This window comes from Sus scrofa, chromosome 13, assembly GCF_054392235.1.
Source record: "Sus scrofa isolate SSC_HxYL_T2T_F1_AM1 chromosome 13, Sscrofa_HxYL_maternal_Yorkshire_Landrace_v2.0, whole genome shotgun sequence".
Lineage (NCBI taxonomy): Eukaryota > Metazoa > Chordata > Mammalia > Artiodactyla > Suidae > Sus > Sus scrofa.
The window spans coordinates 200807386-200828995 of record NC_139395.1 but is presented as its reverse complement, the minus strand read 5'-3'; the positions used below and the strand labels follow the sequence as shown (position 1 = coordinate 200828995).

The 21610-nt window shown below is 34.3% G+C and overlaps 1 protein-coding gene across 2 annotated transcripts in view; it reads right to left on the bottom strand.

Moving 5' to 3' along the window:
• NCAM2 (neural cell adhesion molecule 2) overlaps positions 1–21610 on the bottom strand; it is a 503541-nt gene that overhangs the window by 279207 nt on the left and 202724 nt on the right. The gene's annotated exons all lie outside the window — the stretch shown is intronic.

Here is a 21610-nt window from a genome sequence, read left to right as displayed (position 1 = left end):
TGACACTCTTAAGCGTTTTTTCATCTGTAGGAGCTGTGGCACAGGGCTTTATGAGGGTTAAATAAATTTATAAATGCAAAGTACTTAGAAATATCCATAGAACAAAAAAATATAATAGAAAAGTATATATTAGTATTCTCAAGCCTAAAATGTCAGGCAGTCAATGTTTTTTGGTGAAAAGGATAGCTTCTTCTTTCTTTTTTTTTTTTTTTTGACCCCACCTGTGACACATAGGAGTTTGAATTGGAGCTACAGCCAGGGCCTATGCCACAGACACAGCAACACCTGATCTAGTCAAGATCAGCAACATGTATGGCAATGCCAGTTCCTTAGTCCATTGAGTGAGGCCAGCGGTCGAACCCAGATACTCACAGAGACTATGTTGGGTATAAACCCGCTGAGCCACAGTGGGAACTCCAAGGATAGCTTCTTAAAACACTTTTATAGTTTGTTATCTATTACCCAATGGTATATCTGGCATAATTTTGACATGAACAAAATCATTAGTTACATTGAAAATGTGTCTATAAGTTTAAATTATTAGGATGATTTATAGTAACCAACCTAGCTAATCAAACATAGGTTATTAAGATAGTAAAATAATAATGAATTTGAGAATGCATTAAAGTATATGTTTAAATTGCATTTTAAAATCCCCTCAAATATCACACTAATTCCTCTAAGCAGGTTCAATATGATTTATGGACAGCAAGTTGTAAAAAATGTGATCAAAGAAGTAAAAATACACCATTGTAATTAACCTAAGCCTTTTCACAACACACACACTAATACTGCACACACATATTCTGAAATCTTTATATCATGATTCATGAAGATATGCTTCAGTCATTTTCAATGGTAAATAGTATTGCCTCATGGGAATAAACCACAATAATTTACCTATTCCCTACCTGAAGGATACTTAATTTAATATCATTTTGTTGCTATTAAAAGCAGTGCAATTACAATCAACAAAAATCTATATATCCAAGAGTTTCCGCAGAGTAGACATCAACCAGGAAATGTTGAGGTATTGGAAATGTGAATCGTCAATTTTCTAGGTTTAATAAATTGCAGGGCTTTTTACTAATATTGGTCATGTCTCACCATTCCTGTTTTATGACATTTCCTCCTGCATTGGATGCTATTAGACTCACATGTTTTTGCCAGTCTCCTTAGTGTAAAATAGTATCATTGTCAAAATGTACATTTGCTTCATTACTGGTGATAAAATAATTGTTCATTTAGTTTTCTTTTTCTAGTGAATTCTCTTTTGAATTCAGTTGAAAATTTTGTATTAGATTATTTTTTTACATTTGTTACTAACTTGTGGCTTTTATATACTCTATCAGTCCTTAATCAGTAACATTTCAATGTATCCTCGCCTTGCAAATGATTCATCTTTACTCTTAATTATTATAGTTTCCTTAATATTATAAGTTTTATAACTTAGGAAATCTAATTTAGTAAGTCTTTGGTTGTATTGTTTTAGCTTGGTTATCTTTCTCTTACCTAAATATAAAGAAATAATATATTTTTCTAAGTTTTATAGTTTTCCTATCCACATTATTTATTTGATTTGTTGGGGAAGATTTTTCATTTTATTTTATTTGTTTAGATCCCTCATTTTTCCTTTTTATTTATTTTATTTCATTTTTAAAAAAGATTTATTGAAGTATAGTTGATTTACAAGGTTGTGATAATGTCTGCTGTACAACAAAGAGATTCAGTTATATATGTACACACATGCATTCTCTTTCATATTCTTTTCCCACATAGATTATCACAGAATTTTATTTTTTACAGAATAAAATACATATATTTAAACAATTACATGCAGACAGATTATTATATCATGGATCTTAAGAAACAGATTAAGTGTCTCCCTCTGGAGAAGTGGAATGGAAAATATGCTGAGACAAATAGGAAATTTATTCTATGCTTTATCCCATTTTGTACGGCTTTCATCTTTACTATTTAGTATTATCTATTACATTTCAATTTTTCTTTAAAAATTAGCATTATATTAAAATTGTGTATATTATGCAACTAAAATTTATAAAGAAGAAAGCCTTATATACCATTAAATATTTTATATAGCATAATAAAAAGAATAACTTAACTGGTAAGAATAACAGAAATAATACACCCTCTGAAAATAAGTAAAATATAAAATGCATAAATTGGTTAAAAACCAGTGTAACTATATAAATATGTCCTCACAATTTGTCACATCTAATTGATTCTTCAATATAGGCATTACACCATTCTAGGTGATGTTATAAACAAGACATTACAGACCTTATATTGTACCATGGAGAGAAATGGTTATTAATAATATAATGGTAGAACTGTATTATTTAATTGTACAGTTGCATTATTTAATTATAATTATCATAAATGCTTTGATGGAGAAGAAATCAGAATCAGATGTAAGAAGACTTCAGCCTTCCAAGAATGATGTCAAATGACTCCCTTCATGGTGGATTATGCACTTATTTACTATGAGATATATTTCTTCTCCAGAGATTCCTTGTTTGTGTATCAATTGTAGATTTTTGGCTTGCAGTTATTCTGAAGTTTTGATATGAGTCTATATGTATATGAGATTGTTTTAAGTTGTTGTTCTCTTAATTGCAAGTTCATCTCCAGTGTCCTGCATTTGTACCCACCTCTTCTCATGATTTCTGATTTTGATGGTATAATTGTGCATGGATGATTTCGTGTCTTTACTGTATATATACCTTTACTGGTGAGCCTTGTTATTTGTGGAATTTTTGTTTCCTATTGCTGTCTTTTTTTTTTGCCTAGAGAAGTTCCTTTCATATTTGTTGTAAGGCTGGTTTAGTATTGCTGAATTCTCTCAACTTTTGCTTATCTGTGAAGGTTTTGATTTCTCCTTCAAATCTGAATGAGAGCCTTGCTGGGTAGATTAATTTTGGTTGGAGGTTTTTTCCTTTCATCACGTTAAGTATATATCATGCCACTCCCTTCTGGCCTGCAGAGGTTCTACTGAAAAATCTGCCGATAACCTTATTGGGGTTCCCTTGTATGTTACTTGTTTCTTTTCCCTAGCTGCTTTCAAGATTTTCTCTTTGTCTTTAATCTTGGTTAGTTTGATTAATATGTGTCTCAGTGTATTCCTCCTTGGGTTTATTTCATATGGTACTCCTTGTGCTTCCTGGATTTGAGTGAGTGGTTCCTTTCCCATGTAAGGGAAGTTTTCGGCTATTACCTCTTGGAATATTTTTCTGTCCCCTTCTCTCTCTCTTCTCCTTCTGGCACCCCTATAATACGGATGTTGGTGCGTTTCACGTTGTCCCAGAGTTCTCTGAGACTCTCTTCATTTGTTTTCAATCTTTTTTCTCTTTTCTGTTCTGCATCCATAATTTCCATTAATCTGTCCTCCACCTTGCTTATTCGTTCTTCTGCCTCCTGTATTCTGTTATCTGCCTCTAGTGAATTTTTTATTTCAGTTATTGTATTTTGCATCTCTCCTTGTTTAAGTTTTATATCTTGTATCTCTTTGGTCAGTGTTTCCTGTAAGTTATCCATCTTTGCCTCCAGTTTATTTCCAATGTCTTGCATCATCTTCAGCTTCAACAATCTAAAGTCTTTTTCCTGGAGGCTAAGTATCTCCTCATTGTGAGCCAGTTAGTTTTCAGTCTGTGGAGTTTCCCACCTGGGAGGTATGGGGTTGTTTATATCGTGAAATTGCCCCTCCTACCTCTTGATGTGGCCTCCTCTTTTTCTTCTGGACTAGGGTATCTTTTTTAAGGTTTCTGGTCCATTTGGGGGGAGACTGCTCAGCTTTTAGTTGTGAATTTTATTGTTTTTAGGAGAGAAGTTGAGCTCCAGTCCTTCTATTCCACCATCTTAAGCCTTGCTCTCAGATTTTTCATTTTAAAGCATCATATGGGGCAGGAATACACCATTCGTTTTTCCATTCAGAAAGCCAATTTTCTTGGAACTATTAACTGAATTATTTACTCCTAATTTAGAATGGCACACCAAATTACTACAGCTATTAATCAGTCTTAATACCTACTAGGGAAAGTCCCTGACTTTGTTTTATTTTCTAAAATTATCTTTGCTGTGCTTGAGGTTTATAGTTTCAAATGAATTTCAGGTTCAGAAATTCATATTCATTGAAGAATATTTTTGAATTGTTTGGAATTGCACAGAATTGATAAATTATTTTAAGAAATAATTCTTCATTATGTTACAGTAACTTTATCTCAATGAATATATTTTTCTACTATTCCAATCTTAGGGGCTCCAATTATGTTTTACACATCTCTATTTAGCACTTGCACATTTGTGTTTCTAAATCTCATATTTACTATTTCAAAGGATATCTTCTGATTTGAGATTACAATTTCTTTCTTAAAAAAATTTTTTTGGCTGTATAGTAACTATGCTTTCTGTATTTGAAATAAATATTAAGAGATCTAGCTGAACTCTTTTACCAACCTTAATAGCTTGCCTATAGATTCATAGCCAACTGTCATGTTGTAAATGCTTTATGAAGAAGCCCATGTGACAAGAAAGTGTGAGACGCCTCTGACCAACAGCTGGTGAGGATCAAAGGATCTTAGCCCAACTGCTCAGGAGGAACTGAATCTTGTCAACAAATACTTGATTGAGCTTAGAAGCAGATCCTACCCCAGGTGAGTCTTGAGATTAGAGAACAGATCTGGTAACACCTTGACTGCAGTCTTTTGAATGACTGAGGCAGAGGACTAGGCTAAATTATGCCCACATTCCTGACCCACACAAACGGTAAGATGGTTAAATATGTGTTGTCTTAAGTTGCTGAATTTGAAGTTATTTGTTACATGGCGGCAATAGATAAATAATGAAATTCTACTGTATGAGTAAAACAATGTACTGACTCACTTCTTGATAAGTATCAGTGTTACTCATTTTTTTTTTTTTTTGGCTATTACAAAGTATTATGTGATGCACATTCTCGTTCCTCTTTCCTTGAGAGCATGTGCAATAGAATACATGCAGTAGTGTTTATTTTTTTCCAAAGGGAAGATTTGTTGGGTTCAAGTAAATGTGCAACTCCATCCTTACAAGGTACACTCAATTTTTTTTTCTAATCAAATTGCTTTTGCTGTTTTGCACTCCCATCCAAATCGTGTGAGAGTGACTCTTTCTTTAAAGACTTACCAACACTTGAGTGAGCTTAGAAGTAGATTCCCAACCCAGATGAGTCTTGAAATGGGAGAACAGATCTGGCTAACACATTGACTGCAGGTTTATACTCATTTCTATATATATATAAACTCTTGAAATGATGTCTCTGTTGTAAGCTGCACTTCTCTGATCATGACAAGGCTGATTATCTTTCAAAATATTCACTAAATAATAGCCATTCTATGGTCATGTTATCTGGTACTTCCTTTTTCATTTGTTTCTTTTTTTCTTTACAATAAACTAATGGAGCAGGACAAATGGACAGCACAAATTGTGGTAGAATGGAGTATATGGAATGGTGAAATATGTATTGGTCCCATAAGGGTTAGGGAAATTATTTGAGAAATACATAGTTTGATAATTTTCATGATCTTTATTCCTCTATTTCTTTCCCAAAGGACATGTAAAGTATCATAAAATTCCAATGAGTTTACCTTGAAATGATATTTAGAAACTGACCACTTCATAACATGTCCACTGCTATCATACGCTTATAAGCCAATTCTCTCTCACTCCTGGGAATTTGCCATAATATCCTAATTGGTTTTCTTATTTGAATCTTTGATTCCTTTTTAATAAAGAAGCAAGTTGGGTCATTTAAAAGTAGAAATTCAATCAATACAGCAGCAAAAATATTTATTTAAAATTGATCACTTTAAAACATGTTAGATCTCATCATATATCTGATCAAAATTTGTCAATGGCTCCACTATTTACTAGAATGAAGATCAAAGCACTACTCTCAGTCCAGTAGCAAGACTAGTCATCCCTTTATCTCCTTTGGTGACTCTCACTCTAGCACACTCCATTTTGCTTAATTTTCAATGACCCTTTTATTTCAATAACCATACCAGCTTTTCACATATTGTACAACTTACTGGCTTATCCTCATCCTTTCACTATTCTAAGCATAATAGATGCTCCATGAGTACAAGTATTTTATCTGTTTTTCACCAAGATATATCCAGCGTAATATGCCCTAAATGAAAACCTGTTGAATAAAATAATGACCACATGTAATTTTAACTAGTGGTCTTCTGATTTTTTTGGTAGAGAGGTAAAAATGATAAGAGGACAATAAAAGAGACTATCTTAGTTAGATCAACTCCCTATACCCTCAAAATTCCATTAGGTAAATTTTGCACTTTGTAAATATTGTTAAGTGACCATATCCAAAAACAGCAGCTATCACTCAAGGTTTACAAAATTTAAATAGGTTCAACTTCTTGGAAGTGAAAATACAAAGAGTTGCTCAATCTTACTAGCTGATGTGGCCCTGAACCAGGTCCTAAGTTTGGGAGCACAAGAAGGTCTGGATTTTACATCCTGCTGGCTTTCCCTTGCCAAGATGAGTTGTAAGGACACGACTTATACAACTGGCAGCCAAGCAGAAAGCTCTTTCAGACACTGGCTGGCTAGCATGGTTGTGTTATTACTTGGAAATGTTATAAAAATTTGAGGCTAGAAAATAAAGATACCATGAGATAGCTTATACTGGATGGAAAGTATAAGGCTAGCCTTAAGAAATATCATTGAAATGGATGAAGAACGTTCTGGAATCTGTAAATTCATATCAAAATGTCCAAGTCTATCTGACAAAAAAGTGTAATTTAATTGCTGAATTATAAGATTGCTATTTCTAAAATAATTGCACTATATTTTGCAGAGTTCCAAACACTATTGTTTATTATTTTCATATATATATATATATACACACATACATATATATGCATGTATATATATTTTTTTGAGCAGGCTTTTATTTTTCAATTATAAAAATGGATAGCTCCCAATGGTCTTAGGCAAATTCAGTTAATTTCATCACGACATTTCCTTCTGGCTATTCTCAAGGTAGAATGGAACTTTATATATCTTTATTTCTGGGATATGTACAGTAATCTTTGTAGCATTTAGTGCAGCAAAACTACCTGTCCTATAATTCTCATGCTCTTTTATCTTTCACACTTTACAGTCAGAAATACATCAGGAATTTCTAAGTGTAATTTGGAATTGTATTTAGTCAGAATTAAGTCTGAGGCAATGAATATTAACATATCTGATGGATGCCTGTTTCTCAGTTTCTCTGTGTGTTGCCTATTCTGAAATCCTAGACTCAAGGTACTTTAAACGTCACTATGGTCACAGTAGATAAATATCTTTATAAATTATTAAGTGTTTTGATCTTATTAGAAATCGACATTGGAATATTGTTATTGGAAACTAACAACATTGAGGTTCAATTCAATTTTCATTTCCTGTATATTTTATAATTCTAATTTTAGATGAAGTTTAATGGTAAAGATTTAAAAAATAAACAGAATATATTGTGAAAAGGGATTTTAAAGAAAATAAATGGACTTATAGCTAACGTTAGTGTTATAATATGCCTATATATTTTAACACCTGTAACAGATTGCTAAAATCATTTTAATTAATACACTAAGGTGAAAAAGGCCAACTATGACTTTAATAATGTGAGCTTGAGTGAGTCTATAAACTTTCTTATAAGTGAATTTCATCACCTTCAAAGTAGGTAGTACATGCTAGATTATGCTAAGTACTTTCCAGAATTTTTAAAATTATTCGACCTGCTGTGTAAAGGAGCTGGCCTTTCATTGATACCACTATAATTCAGAATGAAACGGAGTTCTTCTTATATTTCTATTGTAGTTGATAATTTTCATCATTTTAATTTAAAGATAATGTGCAAGGAACTTTTCTAATTAATCATCAGTTTTAATCACTTTAAATATCTTGAATAAATGATATTATTGACAATATTTCATATATAGGATTAAAATCTATTAATTTTTTAAGAAGCTTCCCAAGATAAGGGCATCTGCACAGGTTCAGTCTTTGCCCTACTAATCACATATTAAAATTGGGATTTATCCTAATGCTGTTTCTGTGTAAATACTAAACTTCTTTAAATTTTTATCTTTTGGATTTAATTAAAGTTTAAAATATAAAGTGAAGAATCTATGGCTAAAGTTATATATTATCTCTGAAACACATTTAGCACATATTTATATGTGTTTCTTCAAATATCACAAGTATTTGTACAATAAATTATTTAAAATATTTCTTTGGTGAAGGACATCTATTTGAAAAATGTGAACTCTATATAAAAGAATAGTATCTAAATATGTGCTTATGGTCTGCTTAGATTATCTTTAAATATCCTGTATATGCAGGTACAAATAAACTATCTTAAGCACAAGGGAAATACAGTGAAATCTGATGTAGAGAGGAAGGAGACAATCTCTGCAAGTTAGAATAAGTTGGAATGCTTTTCTCTTTAGGAGAAATTCATTTTCTATTCATAGACGAGTACAAATGTGTAAAACCCTCAAGTCGTAAGGCTTTGCGGTATTTGATGACACCCATGGTGGTGGGGGGGGTCTTGTCTGACTCTGTGCTGACTCTCCAATTGCTGCACATTTACGTGGCTGAACTGAGAACTCAGTGTCAGTGGCTTCCTAGGAAAGCACTTAAAGAGCTCCACTATGATACTAAATGTTCTAGAGAGCTCTGAACTTCCCACATCTCCAGCCCTGTCATGCACTGTTTCAGTGATTGTTTTCTCATTCTTATGGATTATATTTCAGATCTCTCCAATTTTGTTTGAAATGTGATGATTGCAAATGCTTTTTCTGCTTTATTTTCTCTTTCTAGATCATGCTTCATTCTCCTTAAGCTTGTCACTTTATCTCTATTTACATTGTATTTAGTTTGGCAGTGTTTTGAGATAAAGCATTGGTTTCTGAATCTTATTAATAAAACAATTTTCTCTTTCAAACATAATGCCTCATTCAAACTCTACTCTGAAAGCAGCTTTCAAAGCAATACCGTTTCCAAGGCACTGACAAAATTTGCTGTATATCATATAACACCACATGGCACATTAATTCAAGCTTTATGTTTTCCTGTTTTATAAATTCTTTAGCGGTACTGCATGGCTCACAAAAATCTAATACCAGCATTCTCCAGGCTGGCTATTACTGATCTGAAGACAAGTACACTTGGTTTGAGAAAGAGAAGGACAATATTTTCCTCTCCAGTTCTTCACCATTTCCTTTTATATATCTTAAAATGGTGAGCTTTGTTGACAGAGAAAATAAGTATATTCTTTTAAAGAATATAGTTTGATGATCACTGCATTTAAAAGTGCAATATTGATCATGCCTAATGGTTTTCATTGACCTAAAATGAAAAAAAAATAAGAACAATAAGAATTTTTTGAACTAGTAAATGTTACTCAATCTGTCTTTACTGCTCAGGTATTTTTATGATTTTAGAAATTTGCTGACTAATTTTACATATTTATATAATAATCATAAACAGTGGGTTAGGTTACATAAAGGTGATTAAATACAAGTAAGGTCTAATTAAGGCAGTTTAGTGAATAGCAGAGGAACTAAGATTACACATAGTTAATGCATATATACATGTTTGTAAGATGAAAGGAAAATTAAGATAAGTTCTAGAAAAGTTACCAATAGAGTATGTAAAAATAAAATGTATGATGGAAGACAGAATCTCTCTAGAAGGATCACCGATAAATTTAATTATAGGAAGAAATTTATTTAGTCTTTGAAGAATGAGTTTGATATCAAGAGTAGACAGAATAGACAATGTTTACTTGGAAGATAAGTTTCAGAAGGATTCTCAAATAAATCTAACATCTTAATAGTTAATTATAGGATTTTTCATATAGCAAGGAATAGTCATTGACCATTTTGGAAATTATGTGTTAAGATAAGGCACATATGAGTTCCTGTTGTGGGTCAGCAGTTAATGAACCCAACTATCACCCATGAGGATTTGGGTTTGATCCCTGGCCTTGCTCAGCGGGTTAAGGATCTGGTGTTGCAGTGAGCTGTTGTGTAGGTCGCAGACATGGCTCGGATCCCATGTTGCTGTGGCTATGGTGTAGGCCTGCAGCTACAGCTCAGATTGGACTCCTAGCCTGAGAACCTCCATATGCTGGGGGTGTGGCCCTAAAAAGACAAAAAAAAAAAAAAAAAAAAAAAGAAAGAAAGGAAAAAAAGGCGTATGCATTAAGAAGAAATTTTGAGAACAGAGTCTAGAGTTGACATAAAATGAAGGAAACTGAGCAGAGACGAACACAATAGTCAGCAGCTGTGAGGAAGGGAGAAGAGTACCTAGAGAATAAAAACAAAATAGTTATGGGTCATCAAAAAAAAAATTGTTTTTTTAGGGCCAAACCCACTGCATATGGAGGTTCCCAGGCTAGGGATCTAATTGGAACTGTTGCCCCTGGCCTACCCCAGAGCCACAGCAATGTCAGACACTAGCTGTGTCTGCGCCTACACCACAGCTCATGGCAATGCCTGATCCTTAACCCACTGAGTGAGGCCAGGGATCGAACCCACAACCTCATGGTTCCTAGTCGGATTCATTTCCGCTGTGCCACAATGGGAACTCCATCAAAAATATTTAGTATGGATTAAATGTACAGCCGAAATAACGTGGAAGGAGAAATGGATTTAGTGGCAGAACTTCAGAAAAAAACACACATCTGTGGCCACAATTTCAAAAAGAAATTAATAAGGTAATGCAACTGAATTTTGAAGGGTGATATGAACTACACCAGGGTGCTTTACAAATCCATTATCCATTTAACCTTCGTAACAGCCCTGAAAGAGAGGGGCTATAATTATTCACTGATGAGAAAACATGGTTCAGAAGGAGGTTATTTGCCCAATATTACAAGATTCTAATCCAGGTCTATGTCTATAATTCATTCCCATTCTATCACACACACTACAAAATGATGAAATTGGCGGGGGGGAGGGGGGAGGGAAACCAAGGGGATATAGGATCACAGAATGTTTAAAATGAAGTAGGGATTCCAGAATAAGATAAAAAAAGACAAAAATAACTTGGATTTGGTGATATTCAGATGTTGGCAATATTTAAATGAATAATGTCAGTAGCATAGTAGAAGCAAATGCCATATTGAAGAGGAAAAGACAGCTGTCATGTGAAAAAGTACTGTGGGATGCTGCAGTGCAGGCTTTATATTCAGACAGTCTGGCATATGAATTCTGACTACATTTAAAGAAATTAGAGTTGCTTAGCAGCTTTGAACATCGGTGAATTTATTAATAATGAGGCGAATAATACCTACCTCACTGAGTTGTTTTATATATTGAGATAACTTATGAATCACTAGGCACAGTTATCACTAGGCATCAGGATATACGGAATAGTCTTCAAACTAATAATCTGAGAGAAAGACATGTATGTATGTACATACATTTGTATACCTGCATGAATGTATTTATTACATCAACAATAGGATACAAACACGTCACATATATGTGTTAGTATTGACAATAATGATTATTTATTACATAAAAACAATTATAAAGTCATTGTCTTTAATTACAGCCATGTGGAAAATGAACTATTTTCCCTGTTTTATAGATTAGCCTTCCGGAAGTCTGAGAGATTAAGTCATTGTTACTGACTGCCAGAAGGACTTAAATTCACATTTGCCAAGCACGTTTCTTTTTTTCTTGCCTCACTATTGCAGCAATGACATCACAAATCAATTGAGGAAAAAGAGTTTATTGCTAAATGTCAATAGATTTTGGTCAAAAAGAATAAGAAAGAGATATTCAGAGTGTCCAGAAACTTAAAAACATACTTTTCTTTATGATGATATTGAAAATGCATGGGATTCTGGCTGCATGTGTTTAACATGAAGTTTTGATTCAAAAATTTTTGAAGCTTTTCCATTTAAAAATATTTTAGCTTCATTTTGCTTATCATTTGCATACCAATTAGTTCACTATATTTTCCTAGTACTGTATTCACTCAATTAGTTTTTGTGCAATTGGTGTTAATGAAAAGGGTTTCATGATGTATTCTAATAGGCATTAGCAGGACATAAAGAAATTTAATGTGTTAGCGGATTAAATTATGTAATTATTCATATATACATATTAACTGATTCACTACTACAAAATCATACTTTAGTGAAGTCAAAGTGTTACACATAAGAAAACTAAAGTGAGTAGAAACACCCCAATGTAATAAAAGAACAACACAAAGTTGAAAATCAAATACACTAAATATATTAATAGGAGACCAAATATATGAAGAGTTAGTTGATAACTATAGTAACACTATATCAAAAATAAATGTATTATATAGTCCACTGAACACTATATGTTATAATCAAAATGTTTAAATGAGGAGACAAGAAGTTTTAGACTTGTTTAGTGAGCTGAAATTGTACTATGTGATTCTCCTCTAAGCTGAGAGGGTGCCTCTCACCTGGACTATGATTTCTTTATGTACACTGTGGAGTATATCAAAGTGACATATTTTTTAGAATCTCTCTTTATTCTATACTGCCTAACTGATAAATTACCAAAAATATGATTTTTACCAATAATTCTCCAATAATATTAAATTTGTAATAGGTTTGTTTCCAAAGCATGTATTAATTTACCAAAATATATGTTAATATAATTGAGTTTAATTTCATTATCACACTAGCTCAACGATTTAGAGAATGGGAGAATAGAATTATGTCTTCTCCAAGTGCATACATAAAGTTGTATATATATATATATATACACACCCACCCACCCCCACACGCACACTTGGCTAGGCTTTGGTGCCAGTTGTTTGATAAGACACTAGTCTTGATGTTTCTGTGAAGGTAATTTTCAGATTTAATTAAAATTTACAATTAGTTGATTTAAGTAAAGGAGATTACCTTTCATGATGTGGGTGGGCCTCATCCAGTCAGTTGAGGTTTAAGAGTAAAAACTGAAGTTCTCTGAAAAGATAGAATTCTGCCTGAAGACCATAACACAGAAATCTTGTCTGGGAGTTCCCATCATGGCTCAGTGGTTAATGAATCTAACTTGGAACCATGAGGTTGTGGGTTCGATTCCTGGCCTTGCTCAGTGGGTTAAGGATCCAGGATTGCCATGAGCTGTGGTGTAGGTTGCAGATGTGGCTTGGATCCCGTGTTGCTGCGGCTCTGGCATAGGCCAGTGGCTACAGCTCTGATTTGACCCCTAGCCTGGGAACCTCCATATGCCACAGGAGCGGCCCAAGAAATGGCAAAAAGACAAAAAAAAAAAAAGAAACCTTGTCTGAATTTCCAGCTTGAGAACCTGTCATATAAATTTCAGATTTCAGCCTCTATAATCATATGCGCTAATTCCTTAAAATAAATCTCTTTTATTTATACACACATACATCCTATTGATTCTGTCTGTGGAACCATGACTAACACAATATGTGTATATGTGTGTGTATGTACCTAAGATGTTCACAATTTTGGTTCTCAGTAGAAAAAAAAAAAATATATATATATATGTGTGTCATTTTAGGACCACACCTGGCTAGGAGGTCAAATTGAAGCTATAGCTGCCAGCCTACACAGCAACATGGGATCCAAGCTGTGTCTATGACCTACATCATAGCTCACAGTAACAACAGATCCTTTAATGATCTGAGCGAGGGCAGGGATCAAACCTGTGACCTCAGGGATACTAGTTGCATTCATTACTGTTGAGCCACAGTGGGAACCCCAGATACATACATTAAAAACCTCCAGTGTTTCAAGTACCAGTTGAAAAATAATCACTTTTCTGAAAGAAAAGAAGTAATGAAAAATAGAAGTAATGAAAACAGCCAGGCTTCACATGGATAAATAAGCATTGTATCCCCCAAAGAAATAGTGTGGAAAAAGTGAGAAAGCAAATTAAAGAGTATATAATATTTTCTTTGGTTTTTTTCTCCTAAAATGAAAGGGGATTGGTTGGGGGGGAATTCCTTCCAGTAGAGGAAGAATACAATTTGTCCAGCTCACTGATAAAATACAGTCTTAAAAGCTTAATATTCTTCCAATCTTCTACAAATATGAATGGAATTAAGAATAGAGAAGAATTGAAAGCCAAAAATGAGGAGAATGGACAAAACACATGTAGTTACATATAAATAATCCCAGGTCACCATATTCCTCCTGAAGACATGAAGCTATAATAATTTTCCAAAAGAAAACAGGTTATATTTTTCCAATTTTATTTCACCCATACTTAGTAATCAGTGTTTTTTCATTGGAAAATTCCTCTGTAGGATATTTCTATAGATCATACTCAGATATTCAATGAAACTCTCATGATCTTAACCAATAAATAATGTTTTTATCATTTTTAGAGCTCATATATTAATTTAGGAAAAGAAACAAGAAGTTCTATAAAGAAAAGCCTGGATATGTGTGTAATAGCTGGCTTACTTTATTCAATCTCTACTAAAATAGCAGGAGGATGGTTTGAGCATCTAGCAATTTGAAATACATTAAGAGGAAATGTGAAGTACCAGCAGAAAGAGAAGTGATCTGTGAGTTAACAAATTAGAGTACATGAGTTTCTAGACAAGTGCTGAATAGAAATACTAGGCAAGCCACAGCTGTGAGCCATATACATTATTTTAAAATTTCTAGTAGCTACATTAATACATTTTTTAAAAAGAAATAGTTTTAAGAACATATTTTATTTGACCCAATATATTCAAATTATTATCGTTTCAATATGTAATCAATGTAAAATTGCAAAGGAACTGTTTTAAATGTGTTTCCACATTAAGCCTTTGTAACTTGGTGTGTTTTTACATTTACGGAACATCTCAATTCTAACTACGCATATGTCAAATGCTCAATATTCACATGTGGCTGGTGGTTAGTGCAGTTCTAGACCAACAAACCTCAACCTTGACATGACAGAGTGCTAGGATTACATGGAGAACTTTTAAAAAATTATCAATGCTTTAAGCCTACCAGCAGAGAGTCCACTTTAGTTGGCCTGGGAGGAGGCTTAAACATTGATTTTTAAAAGACACTTTGATGATCAGAAACCATGGTGTGATGCACACTGGTCTATTTAGATCATTTCTTGGAATCACTGGGAAGTTACTGTTTCTTTCACCACCATCTAACTATAGCTCTTCTTAGATATAATGACTATGTGTGAAGATGAATGCTGACTTTCAAAGGGAAGTGGTGATCTTTGCACTTAGTCATTATAGCAAACACATTCAATTGTAATCTGCACTGAATTCTGGTGAGCACATCAATTAAAAAGGAACAATCCAAGAGAAATTTCACGTTTCAGGACATATCTCGAAAGACCAATCACCAGTTATCAAAAGTTTGTTTTATAAACAATTCAGAAAAGTATCCCCCCCCACCACACTTCCTCTTACTACTGTTGGTACTTTGTAGAACAATGCTTTGGAGATTTCCATAAGCAACCTAAAACTGACAATTTACTTAACATCTCAAAATACATTTTTTTTCTTCTCAAAATGGGAGTGTTTCTAGCTTAAATAAGAATCTTCCAATTTTAAGCTTTGAACATTAGTATTACACACACACACACACACACACACACACACACACACACACACACACAGGGAGGTAGAGAGAATCCAGTTCTTTAAAAATATGAGAGATAATTGTAAGACTCAATTGGCAGACTCAATGATTCAGAGAAACAAAAAAATTATCTGTGGACCGACAGCTTGTTACAAATGCATAACTGAAGGCATCACCCTGGACCGTGTCAGCACCTACATTTTAACATGATGAGATGGCAACTCCTGTGCACAATATATTTTGAGAGGCACAAGGAAGTGGTTTCAAAGGATCACTGATTGGAAATAGATTGGGGAGGTAGAACTGAATAGAATCAAAGAAAGGTTGAAGTGATATGATAGGAAATAAAATTGTTTGAAGGGACTTCAGAAAGTAAATGCTTTAAATTGAGTAGGGCCAAATTAATAACACGAAACAATTCATTTCTATATTAGCTTTCTATTTGCTACCATAAGAAATTATCACAAGCTTGGTGGTTTTAAGCAAGAAAAATTTACTGTTGGTAAGTCAGAATTCAAACACAGGTCTTCCTGGGCTAAAAGTAAGGTGTCAGTAGGACTTTGTTTCTTTATGAAAGTTCTGGGGAGAATCCATTTCCTTGCCTTTCCCACTTTCTAGAGGTCTTCTCCCATCTTGAAAGCTGGCAACCTGCATCTCTCCCTGCATTTCTTCCGTGGGCACTTCTCCCTCTGACTATTTTAAGGTTCCTGGTGATTATATTAGGCCCTTCCAATTATCATCAAGGGTAATTGGTCTATTTTAAGGTCAGCTGATCAGCAACCTTAATTCCATCTGCAATTTTATTTCCCCTTTGCCATGTAACGTAACATATTCACAAGTTCCAGGGACAGAGATATCTCCGTGGGGGGAAGAGGGTGTCATTTGTCTGCCCAATACAACCATTAACTTAACCGTTCACTTTCCAGTGTGCAACCCATGTTGCCCAATGAAAAACTGTCCTCTGCTACCTCCTAGTGCAGAAGAAAAAGTAGAAGACTCTGTGTCCTTTACAGGAGTCATTTCTCTTGATTTCCAGCAGGACAAAGTTATAGAATTAAAACCTACACATATTTGTTAAGGGGCATTCTATTTACAAGCTACTACATAAAAATCATCATCATCACAGCTAGTATTTGCAAATAGACATATTTTTGCTTATGAGCCATCCATGCAAATGTTGTTATTCCCTCTTTTTAAGATAGTGTGTAGACCAATTTAATGACTATTACAGTGGCAAAAACATCAAAAAGAAATCTTCATGATGCTGATCTTGGGTGAGCCACTTATAATTTTTGATCCTCAGTGGCTCAGAAATTATAACTGGTAGTTAATAACAGAATCTTCAAAGGTCCCCCTCAACGCCCCTCTTTAAAAGCTTATGGCATGTGGTATCAAACGCAATGGTTTTCCTGTAAAGATCTTCCTCTCAGCTTTCTTTACATATCAATGAGTCTAATGCTTCCAAAATTTGCCCATAATCTGAAATACTGACATGCTGGTGTATGTTTGGGAAAGGAGAGCAAATTATAACTTCGTTCACAGAAATAACACACAACATGATTCTTAATGTCATCCACTGTTGTTTTGAATTTTCAATTGTTAAATCCCTGGAAACATCTTTACTTTCAAAACCATACTATATATTTTAGGTAGTATTAGGATAGCTTTGCACCCTTCTTCTAAACACAAATTAAACAGTGAGTGAGGTCACACACCTGAGCCAGTCTACCCTGCAGACTAGGATGGAGTCACATATTCAGTTGATTTACATACAAAAACTAGCCCTTGAATATCCTTTCAAAGAGGAAATCCACAATCTGAAAATCTAAACAGCAATGAACTAGAACCCCAAAAGGGCTTTCTGAAAGTGTACTTTGCTGCAGACCTCTAAAATAAGGAATAATTCTCTAATTATTACTATTTAAATTTCTGTACATGGATTTGTCTTGGTTCAGCACACTGGCCATGCTTATAAGCACACATAGGTCCCACATAAGAGAATATTCTAAATGTATTTGTGCAATGTATTAAGTTTCTATTGCAGCTATAACAAATGACCACCAATTTAAGGGCACATTAAATGACCACCCATTTAGTACCGCACATTTTCTGTGCTTCAGAAGTATTAGCAAAACATTCAAGAGCTGATTTTCTGCATGAATCCAAGGTCAAGATATGAGCAAGGCAGCAGCCCTTTCTGAGATTCTAGGGTTGTTTATGGAATTCAGTTCCATGTGGTTATAGAACCGAGTTTTCCATTTTCTCTCTGGCTTTAAGGCTAGGGTTGTTGTCATCTTCTGGAGGAAGCCTGCGTTCCTTGCCTTTAGTTCCTTTCTTCCATCTTCCATGCCAGGAAACATGGCTGAATCTCTTCATGCTTGAATCTCTGACATCTTTTGCACTATCTCTTCTCTGTTTCTCTCTCTCTCTTTTTTTTTTTCCGTCTTTTTGTCTTTTCTAGGGTCACACCTGCAGCATATGGAGGTTCCCAGGATAGGGGTCCAATCGGAGCTGTAGCTGCCAGCCTATGCCAGAGCCACGGCAACGCGAGATCTGAGCCACATTTGCAAACCTGCACCACAGCTCACACATGGTAATGACAGATTCCCCAATACACTGAGCGAGGCCAGGGATCAAACCCACAACCTCATGGTTCCTAGTCAGATTTGTTAACCACTGAGCCACGATGGGAACTCCTGTCTCTTTTTTCATGTTGCATCTTTCTAACCAACACTTCCATCGTCTTCTGCTTTTAAAGGTTGATATGATTACATTAGATCCAGGATAATCTTCCTGTTTAAGATCAGCTGATACATATTCTTACTTTCATCTACAAAATCTCTTCCAAGTAGTACATAGACTTGGGTTTGAATGAATAACCATAAGATGGGCATCTTGGGGGATTATTTTTAGAATGTTTCCTCCCATTTGTAGGAAAATATGACTTCCTACATACTGCTAAGATTTTATTTTAAGATTTTATTTTCATTTTTACAGTGCCTCACAAACTCGCTTCTGCAACAGGGAAATGATAAAATAAATCAGAGAAATAAAAATGTACACCTAAATACTCATTTGTCATCAGTAGCATAGACACAGTTGGGGATCTTTATTTTTATGCTCCAAAGCCAAATGGTTGTTTTCCACACTCCTGTGTTCAGACTTTGTGCTCTAGGGCTTGTACACAGACTTAGACCACTGTACATAATTTACCTCAGCATTGACTTTCCTCCAACTGCTGCTTGTATGGGGCTTCCAATATCCTGGTGGCAGGTTACATTATTATTATGGTCACTGGGTATCAGATAGATCCTTCTCCACCCCTTTAACTCTTGTCTGTCTGTATTTACATTCTCCACCCTGTGACAGCAGATGCTGTATTTTCTATCCAGAAGAAAACCACTGGGCAACCTCAGCATTTACCCTGTACTATGGACACCCTCTTACATCTTCCATTGTCACACTGATGATTCTTCTTTGAAGTGACAGTTTTAATTATTTGGGGAATTTCTGCTTGTTGAGATGATCGTTTATCTTGCATTCATGGATCAAACTTAAGCCAAGGTTTTTGAAGTGCCTCTTCGACCAGTAAGTCCTTGCTGAATACCTTCAAATTTATTTCTTTTCTAATTTGGCTCATGTATCTCTGGCCCATGTTATCCACGTTTTTCCTAGATGTACCTCGCAGAGAGAAGCCTAAAGCAACCCTGTTCACATTTCCAGAGAAAAGGAACTCCCATTCCAGTCCTCAGAAAAGTTATGTCTTGAAAAGATCAGCTTAACTTTCTTCTCAACCCCCTCATACACCCTCACCGAGACAGGACAGGCAGGATAAAACTGATAAGCTAGTGATAAGGAACTGGGCAAGTGTGGCTAAACCTCTAGCTGGGAAGAATAGTACATTCTGCTGTGTTTTCAAATCCTACAGAAATCCTACCAGGGCAAGCCTATAGCTTGGGATAAATAAGTTTATCTCAGAGAACAAGTGTTAGGAAGCCAGATTGTGGTCACATGTAGAGGTCATGTCCTCCAAACGAGTTTTAGCAGTAATAGAACTAAAGTTTTTTGCTTTTTTTTTTTTCTCCATCTGCTTAATTCTGTTCCTATTTTCAGTTTGTTAGTAACTAACAGGGGAAGAAAAACAGTGATAAATTATGACCTCTCGGAATCTAGTAGTATTTACATATGCTCTGTTTTTTATCCACCACATTCCCCCACATATACCATTTATTCAGTTTGTGTTTCTGCTATTTTTTTTTTCTTTCCCAGGTGTTATAAATGCCTACTACCTGATAATGAAATGTCTGCCTTTTTGACCACCTGATATTTTCCTGATGCTTAGCACAGTGCCTGGCACACAGTCAAAATCCACTACATATTTCTTGACTGTCTCCATTACATTTGCAAGTTAAAGTTGTTTGGCCTGGGAAATGGACAGTATCTGTTTATGTTACCAAAGGAATTATTTTATTAGTCTTCTATCTCAACATAGTTTGAATTTTAGTTCTCTTCTTGCAAAACTATTTTAATTTCTTCCCATCCAGGTGAACAAGTGAAAAGAGGCAGGAATTTAGTTCAAACATCTGACAACTCTTGCTCTCTATATATTATATTAATTTATTAGAGCAATATTTAAGAAACACTAACTTTATTTAATGAACTGTCTGCTTTAAAAAGTAATCTTTATGTGTGTTCTTGAAATACCTCCTTAGAGTGATATTGCTTTAATGTGAGTGCATCTCTATGGCTCTATTCCATATGACACTGCCAAAATCATTTTATTTTGGAAGTTCTTGATACAGCATGCATTACTCTTTGTAGAAAAATGAACAAATGAACATATAAAGAATACTAAGCATATAACTTCAGTAGATGTATGAGGTTTATTTTGGTATATCCTTAACTTTTGAGGCTGTTTCTATCAAACACCCCTATCAACCCACCATCTCCCCATCATCCAACTTTTTGGGTTTGTTTGATTGTTTGTTTGGGCTTTGATCATCATTGAATGCAATGATCAGTAAAACTTCAGTACCAGTTTTTCATGTTTAAATGTTTTTTATGTTTAAATGTATTCAAAAGACTTCTGAAATCAGCATGTTTAGAGAATTGCATTTACTCTTCGTGCCAAGAGTTTCTTTTAATGCTACTTCAAGGTAAAATTAATTATATCAGAGTTTAAGCCCCTCCAATAAGCCAATCCTAATTTCATTTTTTTCTTCTCTTTACAAGTTTGTTTTCTTTATTTGAGGCAGTCATTATTTTGTTGATCCCTTTTCATCCTCATATCCAAATATATGTCAAGGTCTAAAACCTGATTGTAAGTATTTCTCTTTTCTCAGAATGCCTTAACCCAATAGCATATCTTGCATTTTCTCAAATAATTATATTCCTTAGGAATTTCTCAGGAGTTAAAAATAATCCTTTGCACTGGAGAGAAGCAGCTCAAATTTTAAGACATTGTAGTTAAATAACCAGTCATCCCAGTATCCATATTAAAAATAAACCTTATACAACATGTTGCATAATTTATAACTGTTTAACAGATATGAACTATCACAGAAAGAAAATTGGAGGTGGATACTCCGAAATAGTGAAATTACTAAAAAATGCAAAGTATGGTCAATTACCATACTTATTTCAACAATCTGGATGCTACAAACATTTTTCATGAAATGCTTTACTTGGAAAGACTGTAATTCTCAAAAATTGGAAAGGTACATAAAAATAAGTGGAAAGCACAAAGGAAACCACCCACATGGCACCATGATCTTCCTTTCCTACGCATCTTTAGTGTAAGTAAAATTCATTCACAGAAGCAAGGAAAATAAAACAAACATTTAGAATTTTAGTGGAAACTTTTTTTTTAGATATTGTCCTCAAAAATGAATCATAAAGATTTCAGGGTCATATGTGTATTTAGTGGCAGCTTTCAAAATGTCATTGCTAATTATTCGGTTTTGTTGATCTGAACTGATC